The sequence below is a fragment of the Lolium rigidum genome, chromosome 6 (genome assembly GCF_022539505.1).
Source record: "Lolium rigidum isolate FL_2022 chromosome 6, APGP_CSIRO_Lrig_0.1, whole genome shotgun sequence".
Lineage (NCBI taxonomy): Eukaryota > Viridiplantae > Streptophyta > Magnoliopsida > Poales > Poaceae > Lolium > Lolium rigidum.
The window spans coordinates 90,317,302-90,332,185 of record NC_061513.1 but is presented as its reverse complement, the minus strand read 5'-3'; the positions used below and the strand labels follow the sequence as shown (position 1 = coordinate 90,332,185).

The window sequence follows — 14,884 nt, the reverse complement described above, 5'->3', positions numbered from 1 at the left end:
CTCCCTGGCGGCGCAGGGCGAACTGCCTACGAGGAGCGAGTCAGGGAAAAGGGGATCATGGAGTTCTTTGCCACTCTTTTTCTTTTTAATGTTTTGTGATTTGAACTACTATACATTACTAGCGTCCGAACTACTATACATTTAAATCTGAACTTCAATTTAGAGATAAAACACAAGTAAAAAAAATGCACTACAGAAAATAAGGTACGTTCTCATGTTTTTCCTTTGAGAAGTGGAATATCATATATTATTTATATTTTACAGACTGGATTAGGTTTTTCAGTAAATTAACCGCTCTATCTTAATAGGTGGACTTCCTTTTCTAAGTATACAAACCGGTCTGGAGCTCACGCACAAGACAGGGCTTCCGAATTACAATAAGCGAACCTCTTGACAAAAATATGAACAATTTTGACTCCACACTCAAGTGGAATTGAATTTCTCCCACGAATAAAGTGAACTTCCATGGATTCCTTTCTTTTGTAACATATTTTGTGATAACACAAATAATATACCATTACTCAAGTGAAATATGAATGTTCTATTTATTACCGAGTGGACTGCCTGGTTCAAACTAGTGATCTTCCCCCAAATAAACAAGTGTGATACTGGTAAACATTTTGTGAGCTACCCGAAATAGAGAAGTTTACTGCCAGGTGGATTACCCCGTATAAACGATGTAAATATACAGGGTAATCAAGTGACCTTTGTGACAGTAAGTGAACTCTTGCTCAGAGCTTCTCACGTTCACCAACAGAGAACACCAAAGTGAACCTCACATAAAGAACATAGTGAACTTGAGAAGTGAACATGGTGAATACCTGAACATGCAGCTAACCGGGGAAAAAACCACACATCAACAGGTGCTAGGCTCAAGTCCTCGAGAAAAGAGAGAGGCTCCAGCAGCTAATGAGTCAATGGAGGCCAACTGCAAACTGCACCACATTCAACCGTGAATAGGTTAATTCATTGCATTAAGCATCAAATCAAACAACAATGAACTACACCACAAGTGAATGTGAACTGTACCCATGGGTGGTGGCACCAAGCAGTAGGACCTGCACAAGAGCACGAGGCACACCAACAGAGCAGGGTATGTGCCAGGACGACGGAGATGCGCACCAGCTTCAGTTCAGAAAAGGCACGCACCCAGTTTAGAATAATTTCATCTGGAAATTCAGAAAATTAGCAACTTACATGTACAAGGAGAAATAGAAACGAGAGATACACCTCTCATTATTCTCAAACGAACTCAGTGAAACGAACAGCTAGGACGGCGCTCGCCGTCGAGGTACAGGATCAAAACGGGAGTTCAAAGAAAACTAGAAAAGGGTGTCGTAGTTCACTGGTACCAGGCCTTTCTTGCTGCTGGCCGATTTGCAACCCTCAAATAACTAAGAAATGGAAGTATGAGTAGTTCAAAATTGGACCAATTTTATCACATATGCATCGATGGTTGTTTACATTCAGAACTACTGGCAGGAGTTCAGGAAATTAAGAACGCGCACTCAACATGTTGCTTAGCTGTCAAGATAGATTACTCTTTTTGCTGTACAATAAACACTTATCCAATATTCATATCAGAACTGAACTTACGGCAGACATGCAAACAACACACACTAAAGTAATTTGATAGATTCACATCGGAACTGAAATCTTTCTACAAGAAATTATTTTATTAGTACATTGTAGCTACCTTGCAGCAAGGAGGGGATTAGCACCAGCAACAATGCATACGGGGAGGATGCAGAAGTAGGACCGTGGCATAATATGACTGAAGGTGGAGAAATGCATACTCGCGGCGGGAGGTTCAAAGGCACCAGCTCGCACTTGCGCCTGTTCTATTTTTTCAAGCTATACTGTGTTAAATATCCCTGAAAATATGAAAAAACATACTACCGAAAAAATAAAAGTGAACTTGCCACAAAGCAAAAGTTAACTATGCTCGGTGAATGAAGTTCTTAGAAAAGTTAAAGTAAACTTTCGTTTTGTTTTTGTGATTCTAACGGAATGTTTAAGAGAAATGACCCACAGAATACAAGGATAATAGTTTAGATTGGATGATGCATTTTTCTGTATTAAGAATTAAGATAAGCCTTTTTACTCCAACCAATACATCAAGGACAGGGATAGTGAAGTTCACGACACACCACACAGTATTAGCAGTTCAGACCAGTAGGAAAAAGAAATTCAGAATAGCAGAAAACTAACTTCATACGACGCAGCGGGTTGTGGAATCCCGAATCACCAGCCGTTGAGGATTGCCGTGACGACTGACGAGGAAAGTAGTGTTCCTGCGTCTTACGAGCAGTCGACGCTCGTTTGTCGCTCCGATGAAATCCAACGAGATGAGGTGATGAACTCTAGCGCACTGCCACGGTAGACTGGCCGGCAGGCGCGAACGACCTCCTGGTCAGCGGCCAGCGCAGGGCGCATCGGCGGCGTAGAGAACCTCCTGCCCGGCGGACACCAAGACGGTGGTCTGGAGTTCGGGGCAGTGCAGAGGATGCCAAGACGGCGGCGCATGGGGGTTGCAGGCCGAGCGGCGAGCGGGGGTTGCAGGCCGAGCCGGTCGAGGCCCCTCTAGGCTGCGCGCGGTACAGATGGGGATCCGACTATGCGTGGGAGAAAGACTTGGCCTGTCGCCGGGAAGAAGGCGGGCAGCGATGTCGGCTGCCGCCAGAAAGAAGGTCAGCGGGAGTTGGGACCGGGCGGCGACGCCGGCTGCCGCCGGGAAGAAGGTGAGGCGGGATTGGGGCCGGGCTGCGACGCCGGCTGCCGCCGGGAAGAAGGTGAGGTGGGATTTGGGGCTGGGCGGCGCAGTACCTCCGTCGGTAGGAAAGAGAGTGGGGAGGAGATGGTGGAGAATTTGGGGGCAGGGGCAGGGTCGTGCGGGAGGTGGGGCTCGGGTGGGTGGTGGCCGGTTCGGTTGGTTTTTCCAGTTGACATGAGGGGGTTCTAGAATAGCTATTCTAGAACCCCTCTTAAAGGGGGTTCGAGAATAGTTGGGCTCTATATATATATATATATATATATATATATATATGACATATTCATACTACACCCGGGTGTAGTTACACCCACGCGTGTTTCTCATAATCTAGAGAGTATCTATCATACCGGAGAGTATGTACATGTAGTATGAAGTATATTAGACTATTTTGGTAGTATATATAATACTTTGTAGGCAGTATGTACATTTTTTTACGTAGACTCATTTTTACATATACATATGCATGTATTTCGGCTATATAGTGCAAACTACATGCTCACTTGCATTTTTTTCATCAAACTTCGTTTAGAATATCTTAGATATAGTGTAAGAACATACTCAAACCGATAAAGTATGTTACATACTTCCGTATGGTAGTATATGAGACATGGGTGTAGTTACACCCAGGAGTAGGAAGTATTTATATATATATATATATATATATATATATATATATATATATATATATATATATATATATATATATATATATATATATATATATATATATATATCGACGCGGATTTGCTACCATGGTGGCTAGCTACGCACCCTGTTTTAGCCATTGGATATAGTGTGCATGCAAATCAATGGGATCAAGATTACCATGTGTACAAGTGGAGTGAGGTAACGGTCATGTCTTGGCCGTTACAACAGTTAGCATGCTGGCAGCAGTGTAGTTTTGTATTCTACACTGTAGAATATGAGAAACGGTTGAAGTGTAAATCTAATTGTAGTACAAACATAAATACATTTCACAATACACTTGTGTTGTACTTCTGTTTCTACACTATCGTATACAGTCAGCAGCGGCTGCTATGTGCAAGACAAAATAACTAAGCACCAACTTCTTTCTTTGCATAGCTAATCTCCAGTTTGCATTCCTAATCTTGCAATCAGCACCCACTGCTTTTCTCAAGGAAATAACTACATATACTGATGCATTTTGATCTGTAGTTACATTTTGGATACTGTATTTTGATGTGGATAAACTTATGTATGGGTAACTCTGTAATCTGTATTTTGATGTGGATATCAATTGGTATGGATATATGAAACAGTAAGATTATGTTGTACAAACAAAAAACTAATAGTGTTGCCAGCCAGTCTATTATGCAAGAATTTATTATAATGACTCCCTCTGGCAAAGTTCTATACCTGAAGTGAAAACTTGAGAAACAATTCTCTTTTGAACTGAGCACGGAGCTGACCATATGGCATGACCATCAGGTCAAGGTACTGTTGTGTGTGGAATCCTCGTTGCACGGAATATTTAGGAGCACCTGAATTCACCACATACTGAGAAATTTCAGAGGTTCAGTTCATTACTTGGATCTCGTGAATAAACATGTTCATGTGAGCTTGGATGCAGAGGATGGAGCTATTCCCCCGTTTAAAAAACAAAAACATGTTCATGTGAGGCATCTTGCATCTTGCATATTCAGATGGTACCCGACTGCATAGGAGAGCAGGTATATACTTTTCCTTGTAGACTGGCAGAGCTTTGTACATCAACTTTGCAATTGAAAGTATATTGTAGAGCTTTGTACAGTTTGCATAGCGGTATTTTTTACTTTGGTAGCTGAGCATCATATGTATTGCAAAGTGTATTGCAAACTGTAGTATCCAGATGGCATGAGTTCACTGAATCAAGTTACAAAAATTAATACACAGATATGCCTCTTTGCATGTTGTACAACAATTTCAGCAGAAATTCATCTATGAATGCCTTACAAGAATATCTGATGGGTGCCCTCTTCAAAATCGGTGCCTTCATTACTATATTAAAAATCATTCGGTGCCTTTAACATATGAGAGGAGCTCAGTACATTCAAAAACGGTGCTCGTTTTAACACCAAACAGTATTCATTTTAATACTACGAAATCAAAGTATAGCCTTGAAATTGCTCTTCTCTGTCATTGAAAAATAGAATAAATAGAGCCAGTGGAGGACAACAGGGTGCAGGAGCAGCAGGCCGAAGCCATGACTTGACACCATAGCGTCATTAAAATTTCAAGTTCCGTTGTGGTCTTAGCATAATTTTTGGAATCCTTCCCAAATTTTGATGTTTGGCAGCAACCTGAAATTTGGAATCTAATTAAATTCTAAGCTCTCTTGGATGTGTTCTAGAACTGTCAGCAAATAATCACAATTATCAAATGACAGCATCTTCGTCCATACAAATTACAGGAACTGAAAAAAATCAACTGGACATGTGAGTAGAGCTACTGCGTACAGGAAACATACACACAATCAATGACTAGAACGATCATTGAAATTTAATCGAAGAGGGGACTTTTCCATTGCAAAATCATCTTTTCCAATCGAGCTGCTCGCGCTCTACAAACCATAGAGCAGCCTCAAATCCCTGCTCAATTAGCTCCTTTTTTGTTCACATGATTTTACACAAGTTAGGAGACGTACCTTGGATGGAAGGTGGACCAGAGGGCGCTCGCAATGGACTGGGATTCAGTGACCCAGTCACGCCGTAATTGGACATCGCATCCGCCGGAATAGGGACGCACAATATGAGTCCAGCCACAACGCGACGGCGAGCCACTCGGTCTGCAGCAGCTGCCGACGAGCCACTCAGTCTGCAGCAACTGCCGGTGAGCCACTGAGCCGCCCATTCTGAACATCACCGCCTCCACCGTACCTCCTACAACGCGCCGACCAGATTCTCCAAAAATTAGTACAAGCGATACAGATTGCCGGTGGGGAACGAAGGAGCCAGGGCGACCCAGCGGCCAGCACCTCCACCGCACGCGACCCTCTCCTGCTCCATCCCACCCATTCGATCTGAGGGTCTGAGGCCCGCCCGTGGACTGCCACCGCGCACCGGCGGCAGCACATCCAAGACCGGACGAATGGGGCCGCGTGGCTCGCGCCGTGAGGTGGGAGGCAGTCGCTCGCATCGTCGGGTGGTGGTGTGAGCCAAGCCCCGCCGCCGGCACCTCCCCTGGCCACTGGAGCAGGACGAGGTTGTGCGTGATGATGGTGTTGTAGCAGAACTTGGCGCATTCCTCGAAGCCCCCCGCGCTGCCGAGAAACCTTGAGCTCGACGATATCACCATCGCTGCAGCAGCCAGAAATGGATAAGACCATCGAACCTGCATATCATATGAACCTTCAAACTGACCATGCAAAGTGCATACCATATAAACAGATGAAGAAACATAAACAGATGAAGAAACGAATCTTGTGTTCCAGAATTCTGGAAAGAGATGAATGTGTGTACTGGCTACCAAAAGAGAAACGGTGTTGGGGTAGTCATACCTGCCGATTTGTATTTCATAGTGCTGTACAGTTGATTTAGTGCTATCTTTTACTTTGATAACTGAGCAGTATATGTATGTACTGGCTAGCGATAAGAGAAACGGTAGACATAAATGACGATTTGTATTTCGAAGTGTCGTACAGTTTGCATAGCGGTATTTCTTACATTGGTAGCTGAGCAGTATGTGTATTACAAACTGTACTGCAAGTAATGGGTGTGTAGTCAGAATTTGAAACTTGTGCTCTCGGACAGCTGTGTTGGAGACGGCGTCATCTGCTTCTGTTTCCAAAATGTGATCCCAAGTGTACATCCGGTAAAGTATGATGTATATCCAACGGATGGTGTGGTGTGCACAGCTAGCCACCATGGTAGCCCACTATTTTGGATATATATATATATATATATATATATAGAGCCCAACTATTCTCGAACCCCCCTTAAGAGGGGTTCTAGAATAGCTATTCTACAACCCCCTCAAACCACCTTCTACTCCCGACCCGACCCGACCGACAAAAAAAATAATAGCCCCGATGCGAACCCACTGCCACGCAACTGAACCGCCCGTTCTAACCTCCCCCAAATCCAATCCCGCCTCCTACCTTATCGGCGCCGGCGAGCGAGCGGCGGCGGTAGCCGACGCGAGGGAGCCGGTGACGGAGTCCGGCGAAATCCCCTGAGGAAAATACACGCACGCCTCCCTACCACGGCGACCAACCGCCCCACCTCCTTCAATCCAGGCGGCGCCCCACCTCCTCCCGCCCAGGCGGCGCCCCCTCCTCCCGCCCAGGCGGCGCCCCCTCCTCCCTCCCTGTTCCTGCGACGCCTACGACCTTCGCGCCCACATCCAGCTCCCTTCGCTTCTCGGTGCGGCGCCGCGATGCCGAGGACGGACCGACGCGCGAGGGTGGATGTGGAGGACCTGCTGGTGCGCGTCAAGAACGGCGCCCAGCCCGAGCTCGACGAGGTGGCGCGGGAGGTGGCGGCGCTGGCGGAGCAGGGGAGGCTCGGCGAGGACGACGACGAGGACGGGCTCCTGGTGCCGGCGCTGCTCGCGCGGCTCGCCGGCACGGGCGACGCCGAGGTCAGGGTCCTCGTCATGGCCGCCTTGCGCCGGCTCGCGGGCTTCGCGGGCGGACAGAGCAAGGTGAGGGCTTCGAAGCGGCTGTTGTGCTGTTTTAATATTTTTTACACCTCTGGGTGCGCACGCTATGTGTTCGATGGTATGCTCATGGGGAGTAGTCTTGAATGGATCGTTCCTCTAGCTGCATTTGGCAGAACCAACGAGCCATATTAGGTGTTATTTGGATCTAGAATGGCATGTAGAGTTGTATGGCATAGTGGATAGATAGTTGTGGACGCTCTATTTTTGCTAACTGCATACACCCACTGTATTTCTTTTCCTGACTAAAATGATGTGACCATCATATTATACACAGAAACTATGATTGCTCAAAGTGATCCCATGCTTCAATCCTAATAGTTGATCACCAGAGTTGAATAATTAGTTTTTTACAAGAAAGAAAGTTCACTACATAGCTATATGTTGTTTGTTCTCTCACGAAAAAACATTCTTGTAAAAAACTACAATTCCTGTAAAATTTATCACCGATGATAGTTCACTCGTTAGACCTGAGAAATACACTTGTTAAAATCGAGTAGTTTGCTCAAATACGCTCGTCGTGGTGGTCGTTTGCAGTTCCTCCCGGTGTTGTTGGCAGTAGATGACGGAAAAGAGTGGATTGCGTATAGGAATGCGTTGTTGTCTTTCTTAGCCAAGTTTTCTTTTCTGTCACCGCTTCTTAGGCAAAGACCATCAAAATTTTCAATCCTGTGTTCATGATGATGTAATAACACACAATTGGAAGTTAAAATCTTTTCTAGTCTGAAGTTCACTTCCTCCCTACCACAGAGTTCAGTCAAGTACATGGAATTCTAGTTAATTAATAAACAGTGTGGTTCTGAGGTTCACTATTTTAATTGGTAAAAGTTCAGTTCGTCTATGAGGTGAAGTTCACTTGCTTTTTATAATGTGCTGAAACTCAAATGTATCTTGTGAATCAACGTTCATACCTATGTTGTTCTGCGAGTGTAACACTGTATCTAGCTTTATGCTATTCCATTGCTTTTTGAGGTCACTACAATGCGCCCTAGATAATAAATTGTATCATCTGTATGGCAGGACCTTTGGGGCTCCTGATGGCAAAAGCATTTTTAGCATTTTCCAGAACTTATAAAAATAGTTTGTGCTCAGTAAATGTTTTTAATATGAAAACAGTTTGCTTCTCCAAAAGTGATCGAATACTAATCCAAGAATGCATTAGAGTTTACCATGTAAAAAAACAGAAAACTGTAGTTCAAAAATTAACAAAGCAAAACCAATCTGCAGGGAAGTTAAAAAATGCATTAGAGTTTCTGAGAAGTATACTCTTTGCTGTTGGGAAGTGTAAGTGTACTGTCTCATTTATTCTGGTGTGCATCTAATCATAATGCGTCGCTCCTTGTTTATCTCAGTTTATTTTATGTAAGTCGAAAGTTCAGTTTTGTGCTTTTTAACAGTTCACCCCTTGTGTCTAGGAGCTCATTCAATTTTCCTAGTAGCGTCATGCGACTCGAAGGAGCTCCTGATTTCCGCCACACGCACTTCTCCTAATCTGTGAAGCTCACTTCTCTTAATTTGTGAAGTTCACATCATGAAAATATCATCTGGAAAAAATAGTAGATTTTGGAAGTTCATTGAAACTTTTTCCTGAAGCTCACTTCTTATTTGCGCAAAGTTTCCATCAAATTACCTTTCTTTGTTCTTTGTTTGAAACTTCACTTTTCTCTGGCTAGTGAAGTCCAGGAGCCCAACATCCAAGACCCAGGTCGGCCTACTCCTCTCACTAATAGCCTAGTTATTTTTCATATTCAAATCTGCTATAGGAAGCAACCTGTATTTCCTTCTTGATGCACAGATACATAATAGAGAGCACTGATGTGAATACCTAACTACCCTCTAGCCAAATCTGTAGTTATCTTTTTGCAACCAAGTCTAGCATGGGTTGTGTTGATGAAATATTAACCAAACTATGTAAAGAGTGTTGCTGTACACTCATATTTTGTTCAAATGGTTTGTTCTTAATCCGAAGATGGGGCACTGTTTGCTCATATATGGTTGGTTGGTAGTTGTTGGTAAATACCTGGTGTTTGTTGTGTATAGAAGTTCATTCTTTAACTCTCGGGCAGTTCACCATAGAAAAAAATAAAGTGAAGTTTTCTATCCAGAACTTTAGAGTAGAAATTCTAAGTTCTATTTTATTCTGTTATTTCAATTTTTGAAGTTCACGGATAGAAAAATGTGAAGTTCACCTAGACATGATTGTGACGTTCAGAGATAGCCTAGCCTATGTCAAGTTTGGATGGTGCTGCCCTTGTTTTTTTTTGCATCTGTATAGCTGTCTTCAGTTGTAATTTGAAGCCATAAAACTAATTCCTAGTTCATTATATTGGTTTGGCACCTCTAAAAAAACTGGACGATCATTATGAAATCGAACATTAGAATTTTCAGAAAAAATTCGGGATGTTCATTTTTTCATGAATTTGTTCCCCTCTTGAAAGTGCATTTCTTATATATGGGGAGTGCTGATGTGAACTGCTTCTGCCGATTGGGTTCTGCTATTTTCTACTATCTTTTCTTTGTCAAATTTCCTTGCGAATAGTTGAAAAAAGGACATGAAGTACATTGTTAAAGTTCAGTAGGTAAGCTCGAGAAGTTTAGCTTGTATGCATGTGAGGTTTACTTATAAGGTTCACTTTTCTTGTCTGCAAGGTTCACTACAGAGTTTGTTATATACATACTGCTATTCTTGTTTGGCTGGTTGTTTTGGTTGAGTTTGGCATAAGCTTAAAGAAAGTGTCATTTCAGATATGATGCACCGGTTCTGGAAGAAAGAGCTTGACTCTGGGTGCGAAAATTGGATGGACGGCTTTGTCGTTTTGGCTGTTCTAACCATCAAGCTCAAGTTTAAGTTATTAGGTATGTGTTTTCTGTAGTTATTTAGCTTCCATTTCCTTCCGTGGATTTCCTTCCGTAGTTATAGTCCGCCTCTAGGTTATTCTTGGAGTTGAGTATATATTTTCTTTGCATAACCATGACTGCTTTTGGCGTTGTTTTATTTGAGGGAGAAGGCAGACCCCATTTTGTTTCCTGTCCGGCCTCTCCTTCTATCGCCGCACCGGTGGGAGACCTCCACTGCTGTAAACTCCCGTGAGCGCTAGTGTGAATAGCGCCAGCGTGGACTCCCCAGAAAATTCAATTTGAACGAGTGTAGATTGAAGTTCACTCCGCAAATAAACTGAAGTTCAGTCGGTACAAAATAACTGAAGTTGGATTTGTAAATAATAAAACCAACTCATTTCTATAAGACATAAAAAAGTTCACTCTGTGATCTACCTCTGTGCCGCCATACCTCCAGCGTGCTAGTAATGTTCAATTCGTTCACAGTTGGAGATTTTTTTTCAAATTAGAAAAAAAATGATCTGAACTTGTATATGAATGGTTCTGAAACCTAATTATTTTCGTTCTTGACTATTTGCCAATGTCCACTAGTATCCTTGCGCACCCCTTTTTCTGTGTAGGTACTTGATCGAGCATATGCTATATCTAAGACATGGAATGGTGCTATGGTAATACTCTCCGGGTATTTCAACACTACACTTAAGGTAATTAACTAGTGAACAATTTATACTTGCATTCAGGATTACATTCGAGGTACCTGTTCTTATGGAATATCCACAAGGAATGATCTTCTATTTCATCTACATGGTGATATTATTTGGTCTCGGAAATCTTGTTTACTGCCAACAGAAGTTCACTCTTCAGTCGAAAACCAGTTCACAACATTATAAAAATGAAAAACACAAATTCGCTATCTTAAAAGGCCACCAGAAATGCCTAACCCGAAGTCCACTTGTAATGTCTCGAAAGTTCAGTTGGTAATGAAGTTTACTTTAATTTGTCTTGGAAGTAAGCATTTCTTTCACTAGTAATATTGTTTGGTTTCCGATAGAGTAATATTGTTTGGTTTTCTTCATGGATTAAAATGTGTGTTAATTCAGGACTCGACTTGCTTCTCGATGTTCTGGTTTCGGTGAGCCCGAAACATCAACAGGAATGTTCCATGGCACTGTACAAAATGGGGGCCAAAGCTGCAGAACCTTGCCTATGGATGCACCAAATCCATCTTTAACACCACAGGTTAGCATAAAAAAGGTGATACGTCTGCAGTTTTGCTCCTGAGCTAAATGTAGTGGATTTATGAGCTCATTGCTGTGTAATATGCAAAAGGTTTTACTGTATAAACAAAAGGATGCAGGTTCATAAGCATGTTGAGCCGGCTGTAGCGAGGCTGCCGAAGTTCAGATATGTTGTTCGACCAGTTCAGAAGGTGGTTTTGATAATAGCCATACTCTGTGTTGTTTTTGTGGGTCAAGTCGGCAAAGTTTACTTCGTCCGCACAATCAGTTCACCTTGTTTTTAAAAAAATAAAAGTTTAGAGATTTAATTTATCAATTCAATTTAAAACATTTGGTATGTTGATTTTGTTGCGAGATTGACTTGTGAGAATAATTGGGAGTTTTGCATGTGATTCTTGAAAATAAAGTTCAGAAATTAAGCTTAAGAAAACTTCACAAATGGTAGCTGTAACACATGTTACGAAGTTCATTTTTACTTGTCGCGGAGTTCGTTTCATGGGTGCTGCTATTACCGATGTGTGGGCGATGGGAAAAAATAATAGAAGTTCACATTTCTCTATTGACAAGTTCACTCTATATATTTTTAGGAGCTCGAGGAAAGCACCAGGCCGCTCTCTTTCGTTGTCCGTCCGAGTGGAGTCCATGAGAAGTTCGAGATGCGGGAGCCCCCTGCATCCAAGGTAGTTGAGACCCGGGTCGGCCTGTTCATCTTGATAATACCGTACTTATCTTCGTATTTTGTTTGAACTACTGGAATTTGTCATCTGATTACCCTAGTCACACTATCTATCTTATTGCTCATAATTGCATGATGAGTCACAGGCATCAAATGATAACTATCTGCACATAACCTGTTGTTGCCTTGTGTATTTTACCATCTCAAAGTCCTTAATATATGGTTCTCTAGTTGCTTCCGATCAGCATAATCTTGTAATAAGATAATCGGACATGCTTGCAAACATATACCTATGCCAGGAGGAATCTAATTTTAAAGTGTTTCTCCATTCGTTGTCCCTTTCCATGCTAATCAAAAAGTAAACGTGTACGGGTACATGCCTTATATCACGAAGTTCACTTTTACGCTATGTGAAAGTTCACCTTATATTGTCACGAAGTTCAGTTCGTCAATTACAAGGTGAAAACCCACCGGAGGTGCAACATATTAGCTGGAAATTGATTTTTACCTCTTTCTTTGATCTATAATTTCTATTTTCTCCGCCTGTCTTTGCTTTACTAAAAATCTTTGTAAAAATTGCCTAGAAGCAGTTTGTGAATTTGTGAACCACTGGAGATTTTTACAATTTTCTTCTCAGCGAGGTTTTGTCAACTCCTTGAAATGCATCGATGGAGACTTAATGCTATGTATTTTCTTGTTCTAATTGATTTGCTGGTTGGTTGGTAGCTGCTGACTTTTATTGATAAGAATGGATTTATTTTAGAAGTTCAGAAACTTTTAAATCTGAAGTCCAGTTCTACTCATGCTATGAGTTTGTGTTGTCCTTTTCAGGAAGTTCACTTGTCATGCACTAGTGCTCTCGTCTCACAGTAGCAGCCAACAGGGGATGCCCGGGTAGAGGTCGGTGCCCTTATCTGAACTTCTTCCTTGCTCCTTATTCAGAACATTGCAATAGTTCCGATCTACTTTGAGGATGTATGCTATTATAGGAGTAGACGCCTTGTTAAAAAAGTTCTCATTATAGGAGTAGGCAAGGTATTATCATTTAGGAGTACATGCTTGTCATTGCAGGTACTGCAATTATCATATTTCTGTAGGTTATTGTATAATACAACAGAAGTTCACTCTGTTAGTGCATGAAGTTCAGTTCTTCCCATTTTGTATCTAAGAGTTCATCATTTCTTATTCTCAACCTTGTTTTATGTGGAAGTTCAGCTGACAACCATTTGGAACAAAATTCTAATAAGCAACATGAGCTAAAACAATCTTGCTGGTGGAATTTCCGCAAGATGAAGTTACACAATTGCTATTTTCCCCCTCAATTATTCTAGCGCTTTGGTAGTTTAAGAATTCTTCTTTTACATCGTACTTAACTAAGTTGGTCAAGTGATTTTTTCTTAATCCAAACATGGTGCATTTATCTGATCTTTTTCTTTTTCTCAGGTTCTAGCGAGAAGTTGTGCGCTGCTTCGCTCTGCCGCCGACGCCCTTGAGATGCTCTTAGCTACTCGTGCCCCGGACCGTACCGTACACCCTATGAACCACCTTCGGGACGTGCGCACGTGCGCCTTCTATAAGGCGTGAGCTCCAGCCATTGCCTGTTGACGGAGGCATGTGCCGCAGCCTTGGAGACACAAGTACTTGCCTGCCACCGATGTACCTGCGTTTTCAAATATGTTGCAAGCGCTCACCATCTCAGTAGCAGGGGCAAACGTTTTTTCATGTTACGTGTTGAACAACTGCTCGTGAAAGCTGAAACTCTTTTTATGTGAACTTGTGACACCCCTTTTTCCCATGTCGAACAGAGAGCTGAGAGGTTCAGAGAGAAAACGTGATGTGAAGTTCAGTTAAGATAGCATTGAAGTTCAGATAGCCCATCTTATGTGAAGTTCAGAGACAGATGGTTTGTTGAATTTTTAGTTTCTTTAGCTGAAGTCGTTGAACCATACTGTGCTTGTTCCTTTTTTGTATTTTTTCCATCGAAACCCGGGAAAAAATGTATTCCCTGTAGTGTTCAGGGAATGAAACATGTACTTTTGATTTGCTGATTTTAAAACTTGGACATTGTAGAGATTCTATGTTCGGGGAATGTAAAATTTCCCCATCTAACGTGAAGTTCACTAAGAGTTCAAAGTTCACATTAGTACTGTGCAGCAATTAGGAGGTTCACGTATACATATGAAGTCCACTTTTGTCAAGAAGTTTGTTGAAACTTTTCTCTGGAAGCTCACTTTTATGTGCGCTCGAAAGTTCATTTTCTTCCGAATGTCACGATGCAGGTTTGAAGTTCGGTTTATTGACGGGAAGTTCCAATTCTACAGCAGGGAGACTACTCTTTTGTGTTAACAAATTCGATTTCCTGCGATACACGATCTGTAACATAAATTATAAATTTTTCTGGCACGCTTCTTTATTTTAGACAACTCGAACTTGTTTGGTCTATAGTGCACTTGTTTATTTACTTTCATGTGAAAATTAGTTTTTGGTTGAAGTTCAGTTTTATTATAAGGAGAGTTCACTTTATTTGTTAAAAAAGTTCAAATGGTCTATTGTAGATAATACACTTATTTGGCAAAAGTAATTTAATTCACCCACGGGGTAAAAAGAAGTTCACTATATTCAATCCTCCAAGTCCAAATCTCGGAAAATATTTGATGTTTCATCGTCCTGAAGTTCAAATTTGTATATAAACATAAAACAGAA

The 14,884-nt window shown here is 42.0% G+C and overlaps 1 long non-coding RNA gene across 4 annotated transcripts; it reads left to right on the top strand.

The window, feature by feature from the left end:
* The first annotated feature begins 7,281 nt into the window (after positions 1-7,281).
* LOC124666168 lies at positions 7,282-11,952 on the top strand. Of its 4 annotated transcripts, none has more exons than XR_006990816.1 (5): positions 7,282-7,414; positions 10,175-10,285; positions 10,888-10,971; positions 11,368-11,506; positions 11,618-11,952. It is a non-coding gene; the product is annotated as an uncharacterized LOC124666168 (long non-coding RNA). The 4 variants fall into 4 exon arrangements; XR_006990817.1 differs by having other exon boundaries at positions 11,368-11,521; positions 11,625-11,952; XR_006990818.1 differs by having other exon boundaries at positions 11,368-11,521.
* The last annotated feature ends 2,932 nt before the right edge of the window (positions 11,953-14,884 follow it).